Here is a 17,265-nt window from a genome sequence, read left to right as displayed (position 1 = left end):
TTGTATTTTAATAAATGGACATCAAATATATTTTTAACTAAACCTTTTCACACATAGTATAATTACATGAAAGCACTGAATTGTGCTACACTAAGTCTTGCAAAGCCAACTTTCCCATGGGCCACATATGAAAATCTTTATGTGGCTGAGAGGCACGACATGCCACGCACCTTGGAGAACTGTGGCAAGGACTTATAGGTAGAAATGAGTCTCCAGGACATTGCAGGGCGAGGTTAGGTGGACGTGTGGCCCAGGGTTATGCCGTTAAGCCAGCCCCATCGTTCCCCAGCTTATTTTCTCCCACCGTAGGGATTCTGACCCCCCAGCAGACCTGACAGCAACGCAGACTTGCTGCCATTTAAGTGACATTGCCCTGGCCTGGCAGTTGTGCTCAAACTGCTTGCAAGCCCCATGGAATCGAATGGCACCGGTTAGCTGCGTGCTGCTGGAGCGCATTGCCGCTACCGTTCAGGTGAGCAGTACCTCACCCCCCTTTTTAAACGCTTCCCTCAGCTCTGCTTTCTCAAGACGCTCGGGTGTGCCCTGCTCTCCAGGGAGGCTCCCGCTCGCCGCACCCCGACCAGCAGGGTCCCCAGGCTGCACCCGAGGCTGGGGGGAGGCTTCGCCTCTCCAACCCCACCCGCGACAGGGCCCCCCGCGCGGATTACGGGGAAGGCTGCGGTCACAGCCCCGTTTCTCAAGAGGGAATACCCGCTCCCTCCGGGGCCTCGCTATCCGCAGGCACGCCGGAGGCCCGAGGGGCTGCCCGTGCCCGGCGGTGTTCCAGGCTGGCGTCCCCTGGGTGGAGCGGAGGCCCGATGGCCGGTCCCCGGCGGCCACAGCCCCAGGCCGGGCAGCCACCTCCGAGCGAAGGGCGAGCGGCGGGAGACACCAAACGCCGCGGAGGGCCGACCGGCCTCGCACACGCTAACCGACACCTCAGCTGACCAACCCACGCCCACAGGCGGGCGCAGGGCACCGCCTCCTTTAACTGGTGGTAGACCGAACCAATCAGGCCGCAGGATGAACGCTCAGTCCGGGCTCCTCCCTTTTACGGACAAGCAGCTAGGCCAATCAAAAGGAAAATACACCGCCCACTTCCCTTTGGACTCTCGCGAGCCTCAGGGGTTGGCCCCCGCCCGCCGCCGGGTGACTGCGCAGCCGCCATGTTGGTTGCTATGCTGCCAGTACTGCCCGTATGAGGCGGGAGGCGGCTGCTGTTCCTCCCCGCCTTTTCCCCCACAGACGCTGGCTAGCCCGCCGCCTCTCCCCTCCCCCGCTCCCCTCTGCCTCCCGGCCGGGGCTACACGCGGGGTAACTGCCGCTGCGTGCGAGCCGGCGCCGTGCCCTGTGAGGGGGAGCCCCGGCCCCCGCGCTGCTCGGCGCTGCCCTGCCTGCCTGCGCCCCGGCTTCCACCTGCCGCCGCCTCCTCCGCCCGGTCGCTGTGAGGGGAGGGGGGGCTCCGCTGCCTTCCCCCTCGGACTTCCCGGTCCCTTCCGCCCCCCAACTCTTCCCCCTCCCGCTCCCTCGGCCCCGCCGCCGCAGTACGATGCGGTTCTCGCCGCTGCGGCTAGGTGCGGGGCGGCTGCTGCGGCTGCTCTCGCTGCTCCCCGGGCTGCGGCTGGGCCGGTCGCAGCGGGGGAACTGAGGGAACCGCGCGCGGCGCGCCCGCTCCCGCGCGCGGCGCCGGTGCCGCCGCCGCCGCTGCTGCTGCTGCGCGCGCGCGTCTGCGGCGCGTGCCCGTGCGCGCGCGCGCGCGCGGGGGGTCGCGGGGCGGCAGCGGCGAGCGCAGCCCCCGCGCCTCTTCCCTCCGCCGTCCCCGCTCCATCGGGAAGGACGTGGCTGTTATATGAAGGTAAGGCGGCTGCCGGGGCGCTCGGCTCTCCGTGCTGAGGGGGAAAGGGGCGGCCGGGGGGGGATGACTGCGCGCCGCATTCCTGTTCTGTGACCCCCCCCCCCCCCCCCCCCCCCCCCCCCACACACACCGGCTGTGGGGGCCGCGCCGCCGCCGCTCCCCCCCCCCCTTCAGCCCCGCTCCCCTTCCACGCAACTTCGCGCACAGGTCGCCGCTGGCGGAGAGCGGCTCTACCGAGAGCCGTTTTGGTGGTGGTGGAGGCGGGGGGGACGCGTGTGTGGGTGCCCCTTCTGTTCTTCCCCTCCGAGAAGAAAGGCTCCGCTCTGGAGAAGGGGTTTGGGGGGAGGGGGGGGCGGGGGGGGGGGAGTCTGAAGCCGACCGCCGGCCCGCGGAGGGGGTTCGTAAACAGTCTTCGGGGGAACGAACGGCGGGGGCAGGTCGGAGGCGGTTGGGGTCTCTAAAATGTGGTAAACTCAGCTGAACGCCTGACACGGATGATTTTTTGTTTGTTTGTTTTTAATATGGTTAATATGAAAGTTTGCGTTCCTGTGCTTTCTAGGCACATGTGCACGTTGCCCTGGTTATGGGCAGGGAAAATGGGTTTGAGTGCTGGCGTTGCATTCCTCTGGTACATTTTTAGTATCTCCCTCAAGCAGAAGGCTTGTATAATCGCATGTGTCTATATGCGACAGAGGCTTTTGGTGTACCTGGTGATGGATTAACTCGCGTATACTGTTGCAGCACCAGCTGGAAGAGGAATAACGTCTTTTTCCCTTCAAAAATCTCTGAGAGCTAGTTGCTATAACTAGGTAGCTGCCAGTGTAGGTTAAATGTTCCCACCGCTTGCCTATTCAAAGAATATATGTCGTTCACATGCAAAAAATATGTGCATAAACTTTGTGCTGCTACTTACACCCTTCCAGGACTTCAATGTGGCCGAGCTGGTAGGATTTTTTTAACAGTGAAATAGAAAATAATTACGTGATTTGTGTATTACAGAAGTGCTGATGGATCTCAGCTAAAGAGTAATTGTTAGACTACAGTATGCACATACATTTTCTCACCCATGGGGCATTTCTCTTGCCTTGAGCTAAACCCTGTGTTGAACGCTAAGGGGGTTTTGTGAGTGCACATTTGCCTGCTTGGTATTGGCAAATAACTGCCCTGTAATGTTGGGAGCCACCAGTGTGTGTTCACACACATGCAGACATTTATGAGCTCATCGTATTGTAAATGTGTGTTGCAGGAAGACAAAAACGAGTTCGATTAGAATTGGTAAAACCATTGTCTTATTAGATACGTATATTGTAGGAAAGTTTTCCAGTTCATTGCCTAAACGTAAAACATTCAGTATTGTAATCTTACGGATGCCATTTTCTTGACAATGGATTTCTTGCTTCACTGACCTAAAAAGTTGTTTTTACATATTGGCATGACTCTGGCTTGCACCGTGTTGATAAAATATGATTCTGGGTGATATGCTTACAGATACATACATGTGTGTGTCTGTACGTTTTCCAGGCATGTTTATGCTTTATAAACTCAGAAATGTAACTATTGGCCTAATTTTTTAAGATAATTTTGTTGTCATTACAGTTCTGTATATTTTTATTTGTAGGGTTTTCTTGTGGTGTTTTTTTTTTTTTTTTTTAATTAGATTAAACATTGAAATATGAATTCACTTTCCTCAAAAGCAGAAATATATTAATCTTTTACCTTTTGGTATGTTTTCCTTATGTTTGCAGTTAATTTGGATTCAGGTTCACCTACTTAGGGTTTAATTTGATGTTTATTTCTTGTTCAGTAAAATTTTCCATGAAATGTGTTGTTTGTTGCCATGATTTACAATTCTGTTGTCCTGCTAATGTCCAATTTAGGTTGTACATAGCAGTATTGATTGAACACCCTTACTAAAAATACTTTCTGGGTTGGGTATACTTACACTGTAGCAGCAGGAAAGTTAAGCCTATACTGCTTTTCTGTGACTATAATTAATTTATTATTAACAGCAACATTTGTAAAACATGAATAAAAGAAAAATCCTGTAATCTCAGAAGTAATGCTAATTGCTCTGTGGCGTGGATGAGCTCTCTGTTAATGAATAGAGTTCATATACTACTATTTACGTGTCATTTCCATTAGCATATTTGGAATATATGGTACATAATTTTGGCTCTGATCCTGCAGTGACCCCTCTTTGGGCAGAGGGATCCACCTACACAAAACTTGCTGCAGGAACTGGAGCTCAAACATTCATTCTGTAGACACTAGGCCGATGTTTATACTGAGCATTTGCTGTGTGTGAATGTTTTGTATGTTTTGTTGTTAACCTTTGTCTTTGTGTAGCATGTCATATAGGCTTCTGTGTGTGCAAAGAGCTGCAGGGTTGGTGCCTAGAGTAACAACCTAATACAATAGTGTGTGACATGATTATTTTGTGAAAAAGAGGTTTCTTCTTGAAATTGCTTTCTTATTGTAATTTAGCACTGATGAAAGGTCCTGATCAGCATTTGAGGGTTCCATCTCACTCGGGTCTTGTTATCCTTGGTGGGTTATTTTATAAATGTTTGTTGAATGTACATGGAAGTTTTTGATATATGCTGACATATAAAAAGTGGAATATTGTACTCTACAAGCATGTTCTGGAGAACTGAGTGGAAGTTACAAGCTTGAATATACTGGGGGAGAAGATACTCAGGGTGGTTCACTTAATCCTGTAAGCTAACCTGTACGTGGGAAACCAAGACAGAGTGGCTTGCTCATGGCAGTTTAGACCTTTGGATGAGGTAAATGAGTTGCGTTAAGTGTCTTCTGAAAATTATGGTGAATTAAAAATTCTGTTTTAACTTCTCAGCTGATCAAAACTTAATTAAAACAAATAGTAGGCATGTGCATGGTTTGTTGTTATTAAAGTTAGTGTTAGATTATTTTTATTAAATTGATAAATAGCACATTTCTGTCATCTGTCTCCTTAGGTCTTCACACTACTGTTAGTTAGATTCTCTGATACATCATGGTTCTGTCTTGTCCCTCCCTGCCCAGCCATCCCCCCCCCAGTTTGGGTTTAAATTTGGTACAAGATCACATGAATCCCATGCCTTCGCATCCTGTTTTTGTGTCACCTCGCTTCCATTCTCACCAATTATAAAAATGGTCAAACAAGAGAATCTTTCAGCAGATGGTTGACTGTGCTTTTTTTTTTTTTTTTTTTTTTTTTTTAATGCCACACTTTCACTCTGGTGCTGTCACTTTTCATAAAATGGCCAGACAAAATTCTCTTGGGTTTTATTGTGCTCCAGAGTAAACAACTGTAAAAATGGGTTTTGTGTGCATATAATATGGGATTGTTTGTAGTGGAAAGAAATAACTGTGAAGGTGGAAGAAAAAGGGGAGAGGAGTGTGGCCTGAGCAGGAAACAAAACCAAGAGCTGAACAGTGGCCTGGTAATACAACAGCAGGTCTTTGCTGTCTGGGCCAGCTGTTCATATATGCTTGTTTGGGAACAGAGGCAGATTTTCCTTGAGGACTTGTAATCCACTGAATTAGCACAAAAATAGTTTTGTGTAGGCTTTTGAAAGCCTTTAATATTTAAAATTTTGCAATTTTATTGAAGTTTTCTCTGATATAGAATTACATATCTGCAGGTATATATTCAAAATCTCAGTTCTTATTTTGGGGAATTTACGAATTATTAGAAAACTATTGCTGTTTGTCTCTTACAAAATAAATTACTTCAAGTTTACAGCAGTTAATATATTTACAGAAGTTTTACTGATGTGTTGACATACCAGAATGAGATGTCCAGATGCAGGTTACAAGAATATGGTCTTTTTATGGTGATCTGTGTTACAGCATACTGAAGTCTGTGATGATGGTAGGCATGGTGTGCCAGTATATGATACAGAATATTACAGCTGATAGTCACATAGTTACTCAGGTAGATCAGATGAGTGTTACTAGATGAATTTTTGTTTGAAATGTGAGAATTAAACCAACTTCTCCTTTCTCAGTTTATGCACCTTCAGAAGAGACTTGGTAGGGTGATGCAATTAAGCCTCTCTTGGCACACTTTGTCTCACACTGCAATTACTTCTTGGACAAGTTATAAGGTGACTGTTGGATGATAAATGCAGTTCCATTTGCATGTTTTGTGAGATACTGCCATCTCTACAGTTACATGAGGAAGGGGGGAATAGCTAATATCCATGTAAAAATAAACAGTCTTTTAATTATGAGTATGAAGAATGCTGTGGGAAATGTTTTCACTGATTGGGATATGAAGTGCAGTTGCCACTTAAGAGTTTTCAGGCCATCGGTAAGATTTAAGATGAAAAAAACTGATATTCCACTTCCTATGGCATGTGTGTTCTTACATTGCCTTTCTGGCCATTCCTTATCTTCTTCAGGGTAACTAGCTGAGAGAATGACTGAATTATTCTGCATGACCAAAAGCCCAAATCTTCAAATGAAAATTAAATGTAGTGCTGCTAGAGATTAACATTTTTCATACTGGGATTTTTTCAATTAGAATGGTGCAGATTAGATAGGAAGGTGGTGTATTAATTTCTCTTATCAACCTGGGCTTTATACTTTAAATTAAAAATTGCTAAATATCTGGTATTAAATGCTGAAAACCTTGTTCTAACGGATGCTTTTTGGGGAGTGATGTTCCAGTTCGGAGGCCTTAGTTGCATGTAATTTTGATATTTTGTTTGCTAGTTTTAATAAACTAATCAGAAAAATTAAATCTATGGTCTTTTTTGGTGTTTCTTAGGAGTAATAATATAAATTGATTTAGTTTTATGTTTGGGTTAAACAACTTTACTTAATTCTCACTTAATGTGTCTCTAACAGGATATTAACTTTTAAGACAACTGAGTGTACTTTAGCTTTTCTTGAGTCCTTTGGTCAGTTTATTGCATTTGTATACTGACGTCTCTGCCCTACAGAAAAAAAAAACCAAACCCAAAACCAACAAACCCCCAAACAATCTTCTGCATCTATTCCAAAAGACAGAAATGAGAAACAAATTATATCACTATTGCACTGAAACTAAGTGTCTACTGAGTGCAATGAAAGTTGCATAAAAAATGTTTTCTCAGAAGAGAAAATTATACTTAGATAAGTCTTACAGTTTTTTCAGTTCAATGGTGGTTTTTTTTTTTTTTTTTTTTTATTTGGTTGTTTTTTTTATGGCATCAGTCAGGTTTAAAACCAGAAGTTGAAACTGTGTCTGCATCTGATACCTCTCCATGTAAACCAAAGCAGCAGCTGGTAAAAGATAAGAGCCTGCTGTGGCTCCTTTGTCTCAGAGATGTGCTAACATACTTTGTCTTGGAAGAAGGTTAACAAGCCAGATTTCTGTATTTTCTTTTTGCAGTGGAAGGTGGTATTTTCAAGAGAGTCAAGCAAGTGGATATGATACACTTGAAAAGCTATGTTTTTAAAAGAGATTCAAGTTTGACATACCAGAAATTTATGTTCCCTCTTGTCTGTGCCAGTAGAGATGCAATGCTGAACTAACTTTATAGCTAGTTCAGCCTCGAATAGAATCAGAAATGATGTTAATTCATCTGTCTGTTAGGTAGAGAAATGACCACCCTTTCAATAGAGCATGTAGAAATATACCAGCTAGTGGAAAAACAGTTATGGCTATTAATGCTCTCTGAACTCCCATGTTAGCCCAGTTTTGTCTGGATGAACAGGTAACTTACTGATGATGCCTAGTTTCCTAAGCCATGCCAAATAGTTACAAGTTGAGAAACATGTTGATTGTAACTTAAAGCTGTTATCATAACTGATTTGACCAGAAAAAAAAAAAAAAAAAAAAAAAAAGTCCAAAATGGGATATATTTCTCTTTGGACACAAAAAGATGCTTCCCAGATCTCAAAAATGTGATTCAATGTCTTTTCTTAAAAAAAAAAAAAAAAAAAAAGACAAAATAATTTGGGAGGAAAATCACATAGTAAAACTGCAGGTTTGTTTTTTTTTTTCCACTAACCTTGTCAGTGAATTCAGAAATGTTTTGGGGTAAAAAACCCCTGCACTCTTTCCATGAAAAATTGACTTTGGAGGGAGTTAAAATTAACAATGTCACTTTGCATTTGTCTGTCTTGATACTTGTGACAAGCTTTTAGTGTCATCTGAAAAATGACACTAGTATGACACTCACACTAGTGAGACATATTTTTGTCTTTTGATGTGTGGATAGGGTTAAAGATGACCAGTGCTAATGATCAGCAATGCTTTGCGTTGTAAGTTGTTTTTTCCCATATGGATTGTGTATATGCAGTACATATGCCAGCTTTGTATCGTGTCTCTAAACTGCATATGGCCTCACTACTGTTTTTAGTGTTTTAGTGAGCCTATTTAGAAAAGATTAATTTCAGGAGAAGAGACATGTGTCAATTAGTTTGACTTCTTAAAAATAAAATTTTATAGAGCTTGGCATTTGAGTTTTAAATCACTGTGGCCTATAACCTCCAGACTGTGAACTGCTATTAAGACTTTCCTTGGAAGAGGTTCTTGGCTTTTTTTGGGTGGCAGGCTGCTGTTACAATTGATGCCACAGTCTTTTTAGTACTTGAGTGCAGATGAGGCTATGGGTGAGTCTTGGGAATCCTAATCGGCAAGTAATTCCCCATTTACTATGTGTTAGGCTTGTGTGTTGACTCTGTAAGAAGATCCTGCATCCTGTTAGTTCATCTGAATGCACCTGCTTTGCATGGAGCTAATCTCTTTAATGTTTGGAAGGACCCTTCCAGGTGTAATGTCTATGAAAAGGGGGTTTGAAAGATTAAAATGTGTCTGCTTCTAAAACTGAAGGGATATATCACCTTTGTCTAAGACTGGATGGAGAAGAGAGGAAAGAGAAAAAGGACAGCTGCCCTGCAGTGATTATAAAATGTGTAAGGTTTTGGAAAACATAATTAAAATGGAAAGGTGAATATGATTTTTTTTGTTTAATAGCGGCAAATTTCATGACCTCATGGGAAGCTTCTGTTGAAATAACTGGAACACACAACCACAGAAGGGGGAACCTAAAATACAGAAGTGGCATTACAACGGAATAAATAGATCAGTTGGTTACATTATGGGATCATGCCTCCAAATTATTTGAATATTTTTTTGGCTCTTTTGTTTTCTTTGAGCTTGAATTAGACTTCTGATTTAGATTTTCAGTATAGAGCGAATACAGTTACTTCTAGTCATGCTTCTAGCATCTCTTCTCAAGTTTACTATATGTGCAACTAGGTAAGGAAGGACAGAACATTAGTGGTGGTAAGAGGTTTGTTGTTTTTTGTTTTTGTTTTTTTTTTTTTCCTAAATTTTTAACCCCTCATTAATGAATATTTTGCTTCTATTTTGATTTTATGATATGTTAAAATATACCATGTAAGACAAATTCAGAAACCACTCCATTTGGAAGTGACTTGAGCTTTTTAAACCTTCAAGTATTCATATTTGGGATTAAGGAAATAGTTTCATTTTGGAAATCTTTGTTGGGAAAAGTTATTATATTTTGCTTTGCTTTCTTGTGTGGTGTGATCTGCATTTTTTTATTGGCATCTTCACATAATAGATTTGCTATTAATTTAGAGACTTAAGGCATTGGTGTTTCCCTTAGCTCCTAGTATAGATTTGAGTCCTTTGTTCCACAGCTCTTAGATCTGCTGGGGGCAGTGACTTGGTGTGAGTGCATGTCTGGGGAAGGGACGATGCAATGGATGCTCTCAGGGTTCTTTTTGTAAAGCTGTTTTTGACTTTCCCCAGTCCCAGTGCTTGCAGAAGCTGGATTATTTTCAAATTTTGCAATAGTTAGATAAATTTTATTGAATTGAATAATAGACATAATAACTATATATTAATTGAAATATCTCCGCTTTCAAAAACATGCCACTTGAAAGGCTGAGAGACACGGTAAGAAAATGAGGCATGAGTAACCAGTCAGGATATGTAGAGTTACTTAGAACAGAATTCCTCCGTAGAAGAGTTGAAAATAGTCTGAAGATTAACATTTGACAAAAAGTCCTCTAAGAGGAAATTCCTACAGGAGAACTTCATTCTTGAGATTAATTAAATGAAAGATTAGAAATTCTCTAGATAGCCGTAAGCTATTTAATAAAACTGAAGTAAGCAATTAAAAGACTCAGTTGTAGTTACCAGCAGAGGCATTGCTTCCTTTTAATGATCCTGGTGCTCCCCCCCTCCCCTTTACATATGTTCTTCCTCCTTTTACAGGAAAGCTGTTTGCGCAGCTCATTAATGCTAGATGTTTGCTGCAGAAGGATCTTCATAAAAAGCATCCCTCTCTGAATAAGAGTGATACAGATAATAATTTCTTTGGCGTTAGAAACATGTATACAGTCCTGAGAAAACAGAAATAAAAGTGCTTTGTAGGAATTATACTAATGAAATGTATATGAGAGAGTACCTTGAAAGAGAAACCTGATTAACATCTGAAACTTCATCAAACATTTAGCCACCTTTGAATAGATTTTTATGTTGCCAATAAAGCTACTTTGTCAAATCTCTGGTTTCTATTTCTAAGTTACATTGATGTAACCATTTTTCAATCTACCTCTTTACAATATTTTTTTTCCTATACCTTCTAGACAAACAGATTAATTCTAACTGTTCTGGGAAATTATCATAGTTACTCTGGTATCTGTAAAAGGCATTTTCCAAATAAGTCTTCCATATTCATTCTGAATGTATTTTGCATTCTGCTGCATGTGGTGTGCCTTGATGATTGTGTGTGCTCTGGCAGTTGTGTGCAATAAGCTGGGATGTGTTATACCACCAGAGATCCATCCCTCGTCTGAGGGCAGTGTGTGATAGCAAATCACGTCATCATGTTAGGGAACAAAATGTGTAACTGCAAATTGGCACTGGATTCCCCAAAATTGAAGTAGCTGCTGCAGTTCAGCAGAATTAATGTGTAACAAGTAAGCGAAGAAAATAGAAAAAAAATCAATCCTTATATGTACTAACTAGTACTATTACAATAATTCTAAGTTGCTTCAAAATAGGTTACTGACTATTTAAGTTGTTAAAGAGGAGAGCACTCTATGATGATAATTTTTTTTCAGAAGTTTTCATTACTTTCCACTCTTAAGTTTATGAGAAAACAGACGTGGTCTTCTGTGACAATAAAGATAGGCTGATACAGAAGTTCTGAAGGTAAATTTTCCTAATGGTATTGTTTTTCTGCTGTAAACAGCAAACCACATTCTAAAAATCTGCTTTCACACTTAAGTATAAAGCCATAGTGAAACTTTCTTTTGTCAATGTATAAATATCCTTGTTTTCATAACATTTAACATCAAAAATAATCCATTGTCACACTTCAAAGCAAAACTCTAAAAAGGAAGAGATGTGTTTCCTACTGGCCTTTTATTGCATTTATAATAATTATTTTTCTCTAAGTAAAAATAAAAAATAGAATGTTGACTAATTGTTACTAAATAAATTAATGTTATTTTTGTTGTAGCTTCCAAGATACGGAAATGGGCTTGAAGCCCACTTTGCTACGTACAATTAACATAAAACAAATTGTGCTTTGAACGCTTATCGTTTCTGAAATTGAGGTAGGATTCCTTGTCCCGTGACAGACTCATCCTCTTAGTGTTGGTGGCATATCCAGTTGCCTTGCAAATGCTTTAAAATGTATTAAGAATGGCAAAAAAATGAATGAATACTTACGAATGAGGGTATTAGGGACCCAGATCTCTAGCCTTCAATGCACTTCCAGCACTTGCAGAGAATGATTTATAATATATGCATTCCTAATAACTATATTAACTAATGTGGCCTGAAATTAGTAGGGAATTAGCTTTTCAGAAGTGTATCTGTTTAGTTTCAATAATAATATTAACATATATTGTACACTTTGGATATATCTGTACTACACATGTTAAATACAGTATCTTCATCTTTTTGTCCTCTATACACCTATATGGAGTGATATAATTTTAAAATTCTTTAACAATAAATCCATTTTACTATTTGAACATATTTGAAGAGTATCCCAAGATTTTTTGAAATAATATTTGAGAAGTAAATACCAGTGTTCATGCTTTCTCTTCAGGGGTGATAGGAAAATGTAATTTGTACATTGTTTTCGTATTAGACTTGATAATTTATGCCACACAGTGTTGTACACGCTTGCACTGCAAAAAATTGTTGAAATGTTCTGTTGACTTTTTGAAACTTTTTCTGGCAATGCTACGCTTTCCATTTATTTTGTCCCTTGTTTAACAGTTTTTGTGTGTGTTTTCAAAAGCACTTCCATTCACCATTCAAGGAATTCAATAGAATTCTAATAGGAACTGCACATAAATAACTACAGAAATCAATGCTTCAATTCAGCCAAGAGTTTTTTGTGACTTCAAAAGCCACAAGAGCATTTATTATTAGAAACATACAATTGACTTTTCTTGTATTATCATTTTGCATAGTGATTTGGTTTTTACCACCACAACAAGATGTTTGACAGTTTCATTTGAAAATGATGTATTTACATTCAGCGTTCCAAAACAGTGTAATTTTTATCTTTTCTGTAAAGCTCTATTCATGTTAATTTTCATGTTCAGCTTTTTGCAAAGATTGTCAGTGAAATATTCACTGGTGGATTTCTTCTCAAAGGTCAACCAAATGTTAAGCCATAGTCTCTTCTTCCTGTATTGTAATGAAAATATAAAAGAAATTTTTAAAGAATGGAGTTATTTGGTTAATTTTTGTCTGTTCAGCTCATACAATGTAAAGTGTATTCTGTCCTCTGAAATGCTGTTTCCTGAGTATAATGATGACAGAAGTAACCAACCTTTGATAGCACAGAGTTGTCTTGGAAGTATTTCCAGCCTTTAGTATTTGCATTATACCCCAGGCCATGTCAGCTGTAACAGTCCTTTCAATCCTGAAGTTTTTGGGTGGATTATAGAAAGTGAGATGGTCTCGAAGGAGGTTGGTTGAGCACACTAGAAGCTTTAGAAAATTGATGCTGCTTTTCTTTTGAAACAGCTCAAAGATGATGTGACATGAAATGTAGTAGTCCATGTTTAGTAGTGCTTACTGCCTTGTAAATGGACTTCTTGAGTGCTGTGGCTTTTGGGCAGCTCTCACGCACAGTTTCCGTCAGGTAATAGTACAGTGTTATCAGCTCGGGTGGAAAGCATGTCCAGAGGGAAACAGTTTTGTTCTGGTTGTCAGGGGGGTACCCATAGATGAATGGATTTTTCTACATTAATGTTTTATTTTTCACTGTTGCTGATATGTGAAAAACAAAGTCAAATTATTAGCAGAGGCTTTTAGATGACATTAGCCTTTTCCCACCTTTCCAGCCTTCTAATTCCTGCTCACCAGCCAGTCTGGTTCTGCATGAGGAGGATGAGTTGGTGTTAGGAACTGCTTTGTGGAATTTCATCTTGTGAACCACGTGGTTCTGGGACTTGCCACTCACCCCTCCAGTTACCCTGGGATACAGACCAGCAGGCCCATCCTCACCTACCTTGTTGCATGAGCAGGTGCTGGTGGTAGATGCATGTTTTGGCACTTGAGAAACATTTCGGCTTGATGGAGAGGTAGAGAAGCATGGCCTATCTCTAGTTCCTTCCCTGTCCTAACATTTGGAGTGGAAAGACTACACAATTGAAACTTGCAGTGTGCCTTGGGAAAGGTATTAATGGTGGTGAGGGGGTAGAGAGGCAGGGTAGATCATAGTAAGGAGCAGGACTAGTTACACAGACAGTGTCATAACTGCAGTTCTGTTAGTGTTCAATGTTGTTGTCACTTAATGACATGCATTTAGGATTTAAGTGCTGTCATAGTGTTATCTAAAAAAATAAAAAAATATATATAGAGGAAGTGAAGTCAGACCTTCTGTTGGTTCCTCAAAGTTCTTCCCCATTTCTTTTTACCACTTCTGTCTAATTCAGATTGCATTTGAGTCAGCTGCTTTTGTCTTGACACTTATGTCATTCAGGCATCCACAAAGTTAGTATGCTAATGTCTGCATTTCAGCTGACTGATAGGTACACCAAAACCTATCCTACTTTTGTCACTGCAACATGAAGCTTTTAATTTCTCTGGCTGTTCAGCATTTACAGAAACAAGATAATGGAACGTTGCTGGCACCATTTGTAAGCTTAAAGTTTGAAGTTTATTAAATATAGTTTTCTTCCTGAAACACTCTGACCATTCCTCTCTTCATGTAGGCGCTTGGTAATCAACTGGTATATAAGCTGGAGTGGAAGAAATAATATTGGCCACCTAAAAATGATGGTGTTAGGGAAACTTGGTTCTGCTAAGAGGTGAAAAAGCTTTTTAGATTTGTCTGAAAGCAAGCATTCCTCTGTATTTTTAAGTTTCTGCATCTTCTGTTTCTTTATGAAACCCAGATTATGACAGTAAGACTAACCAGACACCTCATGTTTTTCTTGAAACCATTGTTGGTATTATCCATCCCTCTGTGTTGCTGCTCTTATGTAGTCAGTCCCAAACGTATCAGTGGAAAGGAGAAAAACATCTGTAATTTGGTTTTAATGCAGGAAGGAAAAACAGAAGAGAAAAGAAACAGATAAGAGAGATGGGGAAGACTGGGAAAGAAGGAGTTTTCCCAGCTCTTGAAAGTAGGTGCCAGAAAACTTGAAGTGTGGAGGTATTAAAATATATTCTTGGTATGGAGAAACAAAAGCTTTATTACTTGATACAGCACACTGTGTTTTGTAGCTTTACCCTATCATGTAATTGCTTTTATTGAACATTGTTTCGAACTGATTGAGGTCCCTTATACCCTGTTTGTAGAACGGGTGATTAGAAATTTAACTCAGAGACAAAAATATAGACCTAAAGTTGGGCTAAATTCTCCCCCGACCACTTTATTTACCGTATTTTGTACTCATCATTCCTTTTCCAGAAGTTCTTGCTTATCATGCCTGGGTAGTGTGTCTGTGAGAATGTTGCTCTCTTCCATATTATTTTTTAAAAAATAAGTCTAGTATCTAATTTGTGTTACTTTTTAAGCTTCTTAATAAACATTCCATCAGCTATTTATGGAGAAAAAACTGTGTTTTCAAGTTCTTGGAAACTATGATGCATACAATTTTTGCAATCTCAGGTGAAGCAATCTGAATTCTTTATGTTTTATCATTATTGTGCTTTTTCAGGTATTTAATTTTGGTATTGCTTGGTACTGGAATGGTCTTCTGCCCGTTCTTAATTGATCTATGTCATCTTTTTTTGAAACTTAAAAATGAATCCATTTGAGCTTCTGCAATACTGAGCAGCATGAGAGAGGACCTTCATCTGTCCCGTGGGCTGTGCGCCTGACTAAGCATCCTCATATGAGGAATTCCCTCTCTACAACAGCATGACATAGTTGGTTTACGTTTGGATCTTATGACCTACTAAAAATATTCTATTTCCTTCCCACTTACCTTCAAAGATGATCCTCTTCAGAATTGGTGTATAACCACTTTGTATACAGTTTCTGTATATTTGTAGTGGATTATGCCTGCTTGTTAGAGTATAGAAATTGTCCAAACTTGTAAAAGAATGTATGTTTTCAGAAAATAGTTTTCTAACTAAATTTTTAAGAATAAATGTTGTTCTTATGTTCTGAAGGCCCTAATGACACTTTAAGAATGTTCTGTTGTTGTGAGGTTTTTTGTGTGTTTGTTTTCCTGAAATTTACACTTGTTACTGGGAATGAAGTAGATCTCACCCAGATTTCAGTAATGACTGGATACAGTGTCCATGAGGAGTTGTGAAAACTACTGGGATTAGTAGAGAAAGCATAAATTGGATCAGAGGCTGACCGAAGAGAAGGCTGCAAACAGCTATACTGTAAGAGCAGCTAACAGGATGGAGAGAGATTATTAGTCATGTTCTTCAAAAATCAGTCTTGAAATGAATCCTGTCTCATTACATTCATTAATAACCTTGGTGCAAGAATTATGCCTCTTCTTATTAAAAGCTGTAGATAACACAGAGTTCAGAATTGGTTTTGGTATTTCAGAGGACTGGATTATCCTGTAAGGAAAATAAGATTAAACTCATAGATTTGAGTACTAAAAAAATCAATATAGTTTATTAATACAAAATCAAGTATTTAAGGCAGAAGAACATTTATTTAAAGAATCATGAATTGGTAAGTAGGAGAGGAATTTGGGAATGTTGATAGCAATGTAAGTAACAGATCCCATATGAAGCACAAGCAAGGCTAACCCACCAAATAGTTCACTGTTCTGTCAGAGCAGAATGTACCTAATAGTTTCTGCACCTGGTCTGCATTGCCTAATGATTTTTATTGCTGGCTTGGATAACAGAAGAGAACTGGGGATAACGTTTTTAATTTCATCCACAGCACCAACTAGGAGTGACTGAGAATATGCTGGAGAAAAAGTTTCAATGTAGAATTTTACATGTTGTTTTGTAAACTTGTCAAGGTAGAGTCGAATTCATTAGTGTCTGTAGAACAGAGTGCTTTTAAAAAAAATGTATTTAGCAAACTATTTTATAAGAAATATATCTGTCTTCTAAAAGTTTAGACAGTTTTGCATGAGCAAGTGTTTTTCAGACGTCCTTTACTTTTTGTATGGGAATATACCTGGAAACAAAAAGCATTCTTTGAGAGTTTTGAAATGTCTTAGTTTTTAAAAGGAATTACATAAGTTGGATTCCAATTCATAAGATATATTTACAATTTTAATATCAATTCTAGAAATGTAGTTTTAACTGTAATCTATATTGTAGGTAGATATCCTGATTTACTGAGCTTATGGCAACAAACTGAAATAATGGCCTCTTCCTTCAGGAGATTTGTGCTGAAACCAGCTGAGGTTATAAAAGAAATTCTAGTTCTGTCCCCATTTCTCTGAAAAAGAATGCTGCTACTCAGTGCCCTATTAGGACAGACAAAAGGCTGATGAGCGGGAACATCTGGATCTGACTGTCAAATGGCCTAGTGTGGCAATACAACTGATTGCAGCATTTGCAATAAGACTATCAGTCTGTTATACTTTTTTTTTTTTTTTTTTTTAATGTTTGGAAGAAAACAGGAAGGGGAGAAAAATCTTTATTTGTTCCTGAGTGATGTAATTTTAATAATTGTGAGGAGTAGATAATGCCCTTTAAAGGCTTTAATAGATCTACTGTATGGACTGGTCTGGCTGTCTTAAATGCTTTTTTCAGTGCCAACAGTGGGCCAAGGTGAGCTGATCATATATGTTTTAAATCTCAAGGATATTTGGAATGCTTTTGATTATTTGTATGTCTATATGTTGTGTTTATCAACAAGATTCCTCATAAAGTATTGTGTGTTTTAGTTAAATGCTGAATTGCCTTTCCTTTAGGATTTCTGTTCCTGCTTGTGTTTAGATTCAGCTGAGGTTACTTGGATCAGATCTAT

At 40.0% G+C, this 17,265-nt stretch overlaps 1 protein-coding gene across 3 annotated transcripts in view; it reads left to right on the top strand.

Annotated features, from left to right (window-relative positions):
- Window positions 1-1,765: 1,765 nt before the first annotated feature.
- Window positions 1,766-17,265, top strand: part of PTPN4 (protein tyrosine phosphatase non-receptor type 4) — a 117,682-nt gene continuing 102,182 nt past the window's right edge. For all 3 annotated transcript variants that reach the window (XR_006164509.1, XM_042783774.1, XM_042783773.1), the window contains exon 1: window positions 1,766-1,855. The gene's annotated coding sequence lies outside the window, so the exon portion shown is untranslated. The remainder of the gene's footprint in view (window positions 1,856-17,265) is intronic.

This window comes from Tyto alba, unplaced genomic scaffold (assembly GCF_018691265.1).
Source record: "Tyto alba isolate M040663 unplaced genomic scaffold, T.alba_DEE_v4.0 Super-Scaffold_7, whole genome shotgun sequence".
Lineage (NCBI taxonomy): Eukaryota > Metazoa > Chordata > Aves > Strigiformes > Tytonidae > Tyto > Tyto alba.
Note: the sequence above shows the minus strand (reverse complement) of the source record. Positions and strands in the feature narration are given on the sequence as shown.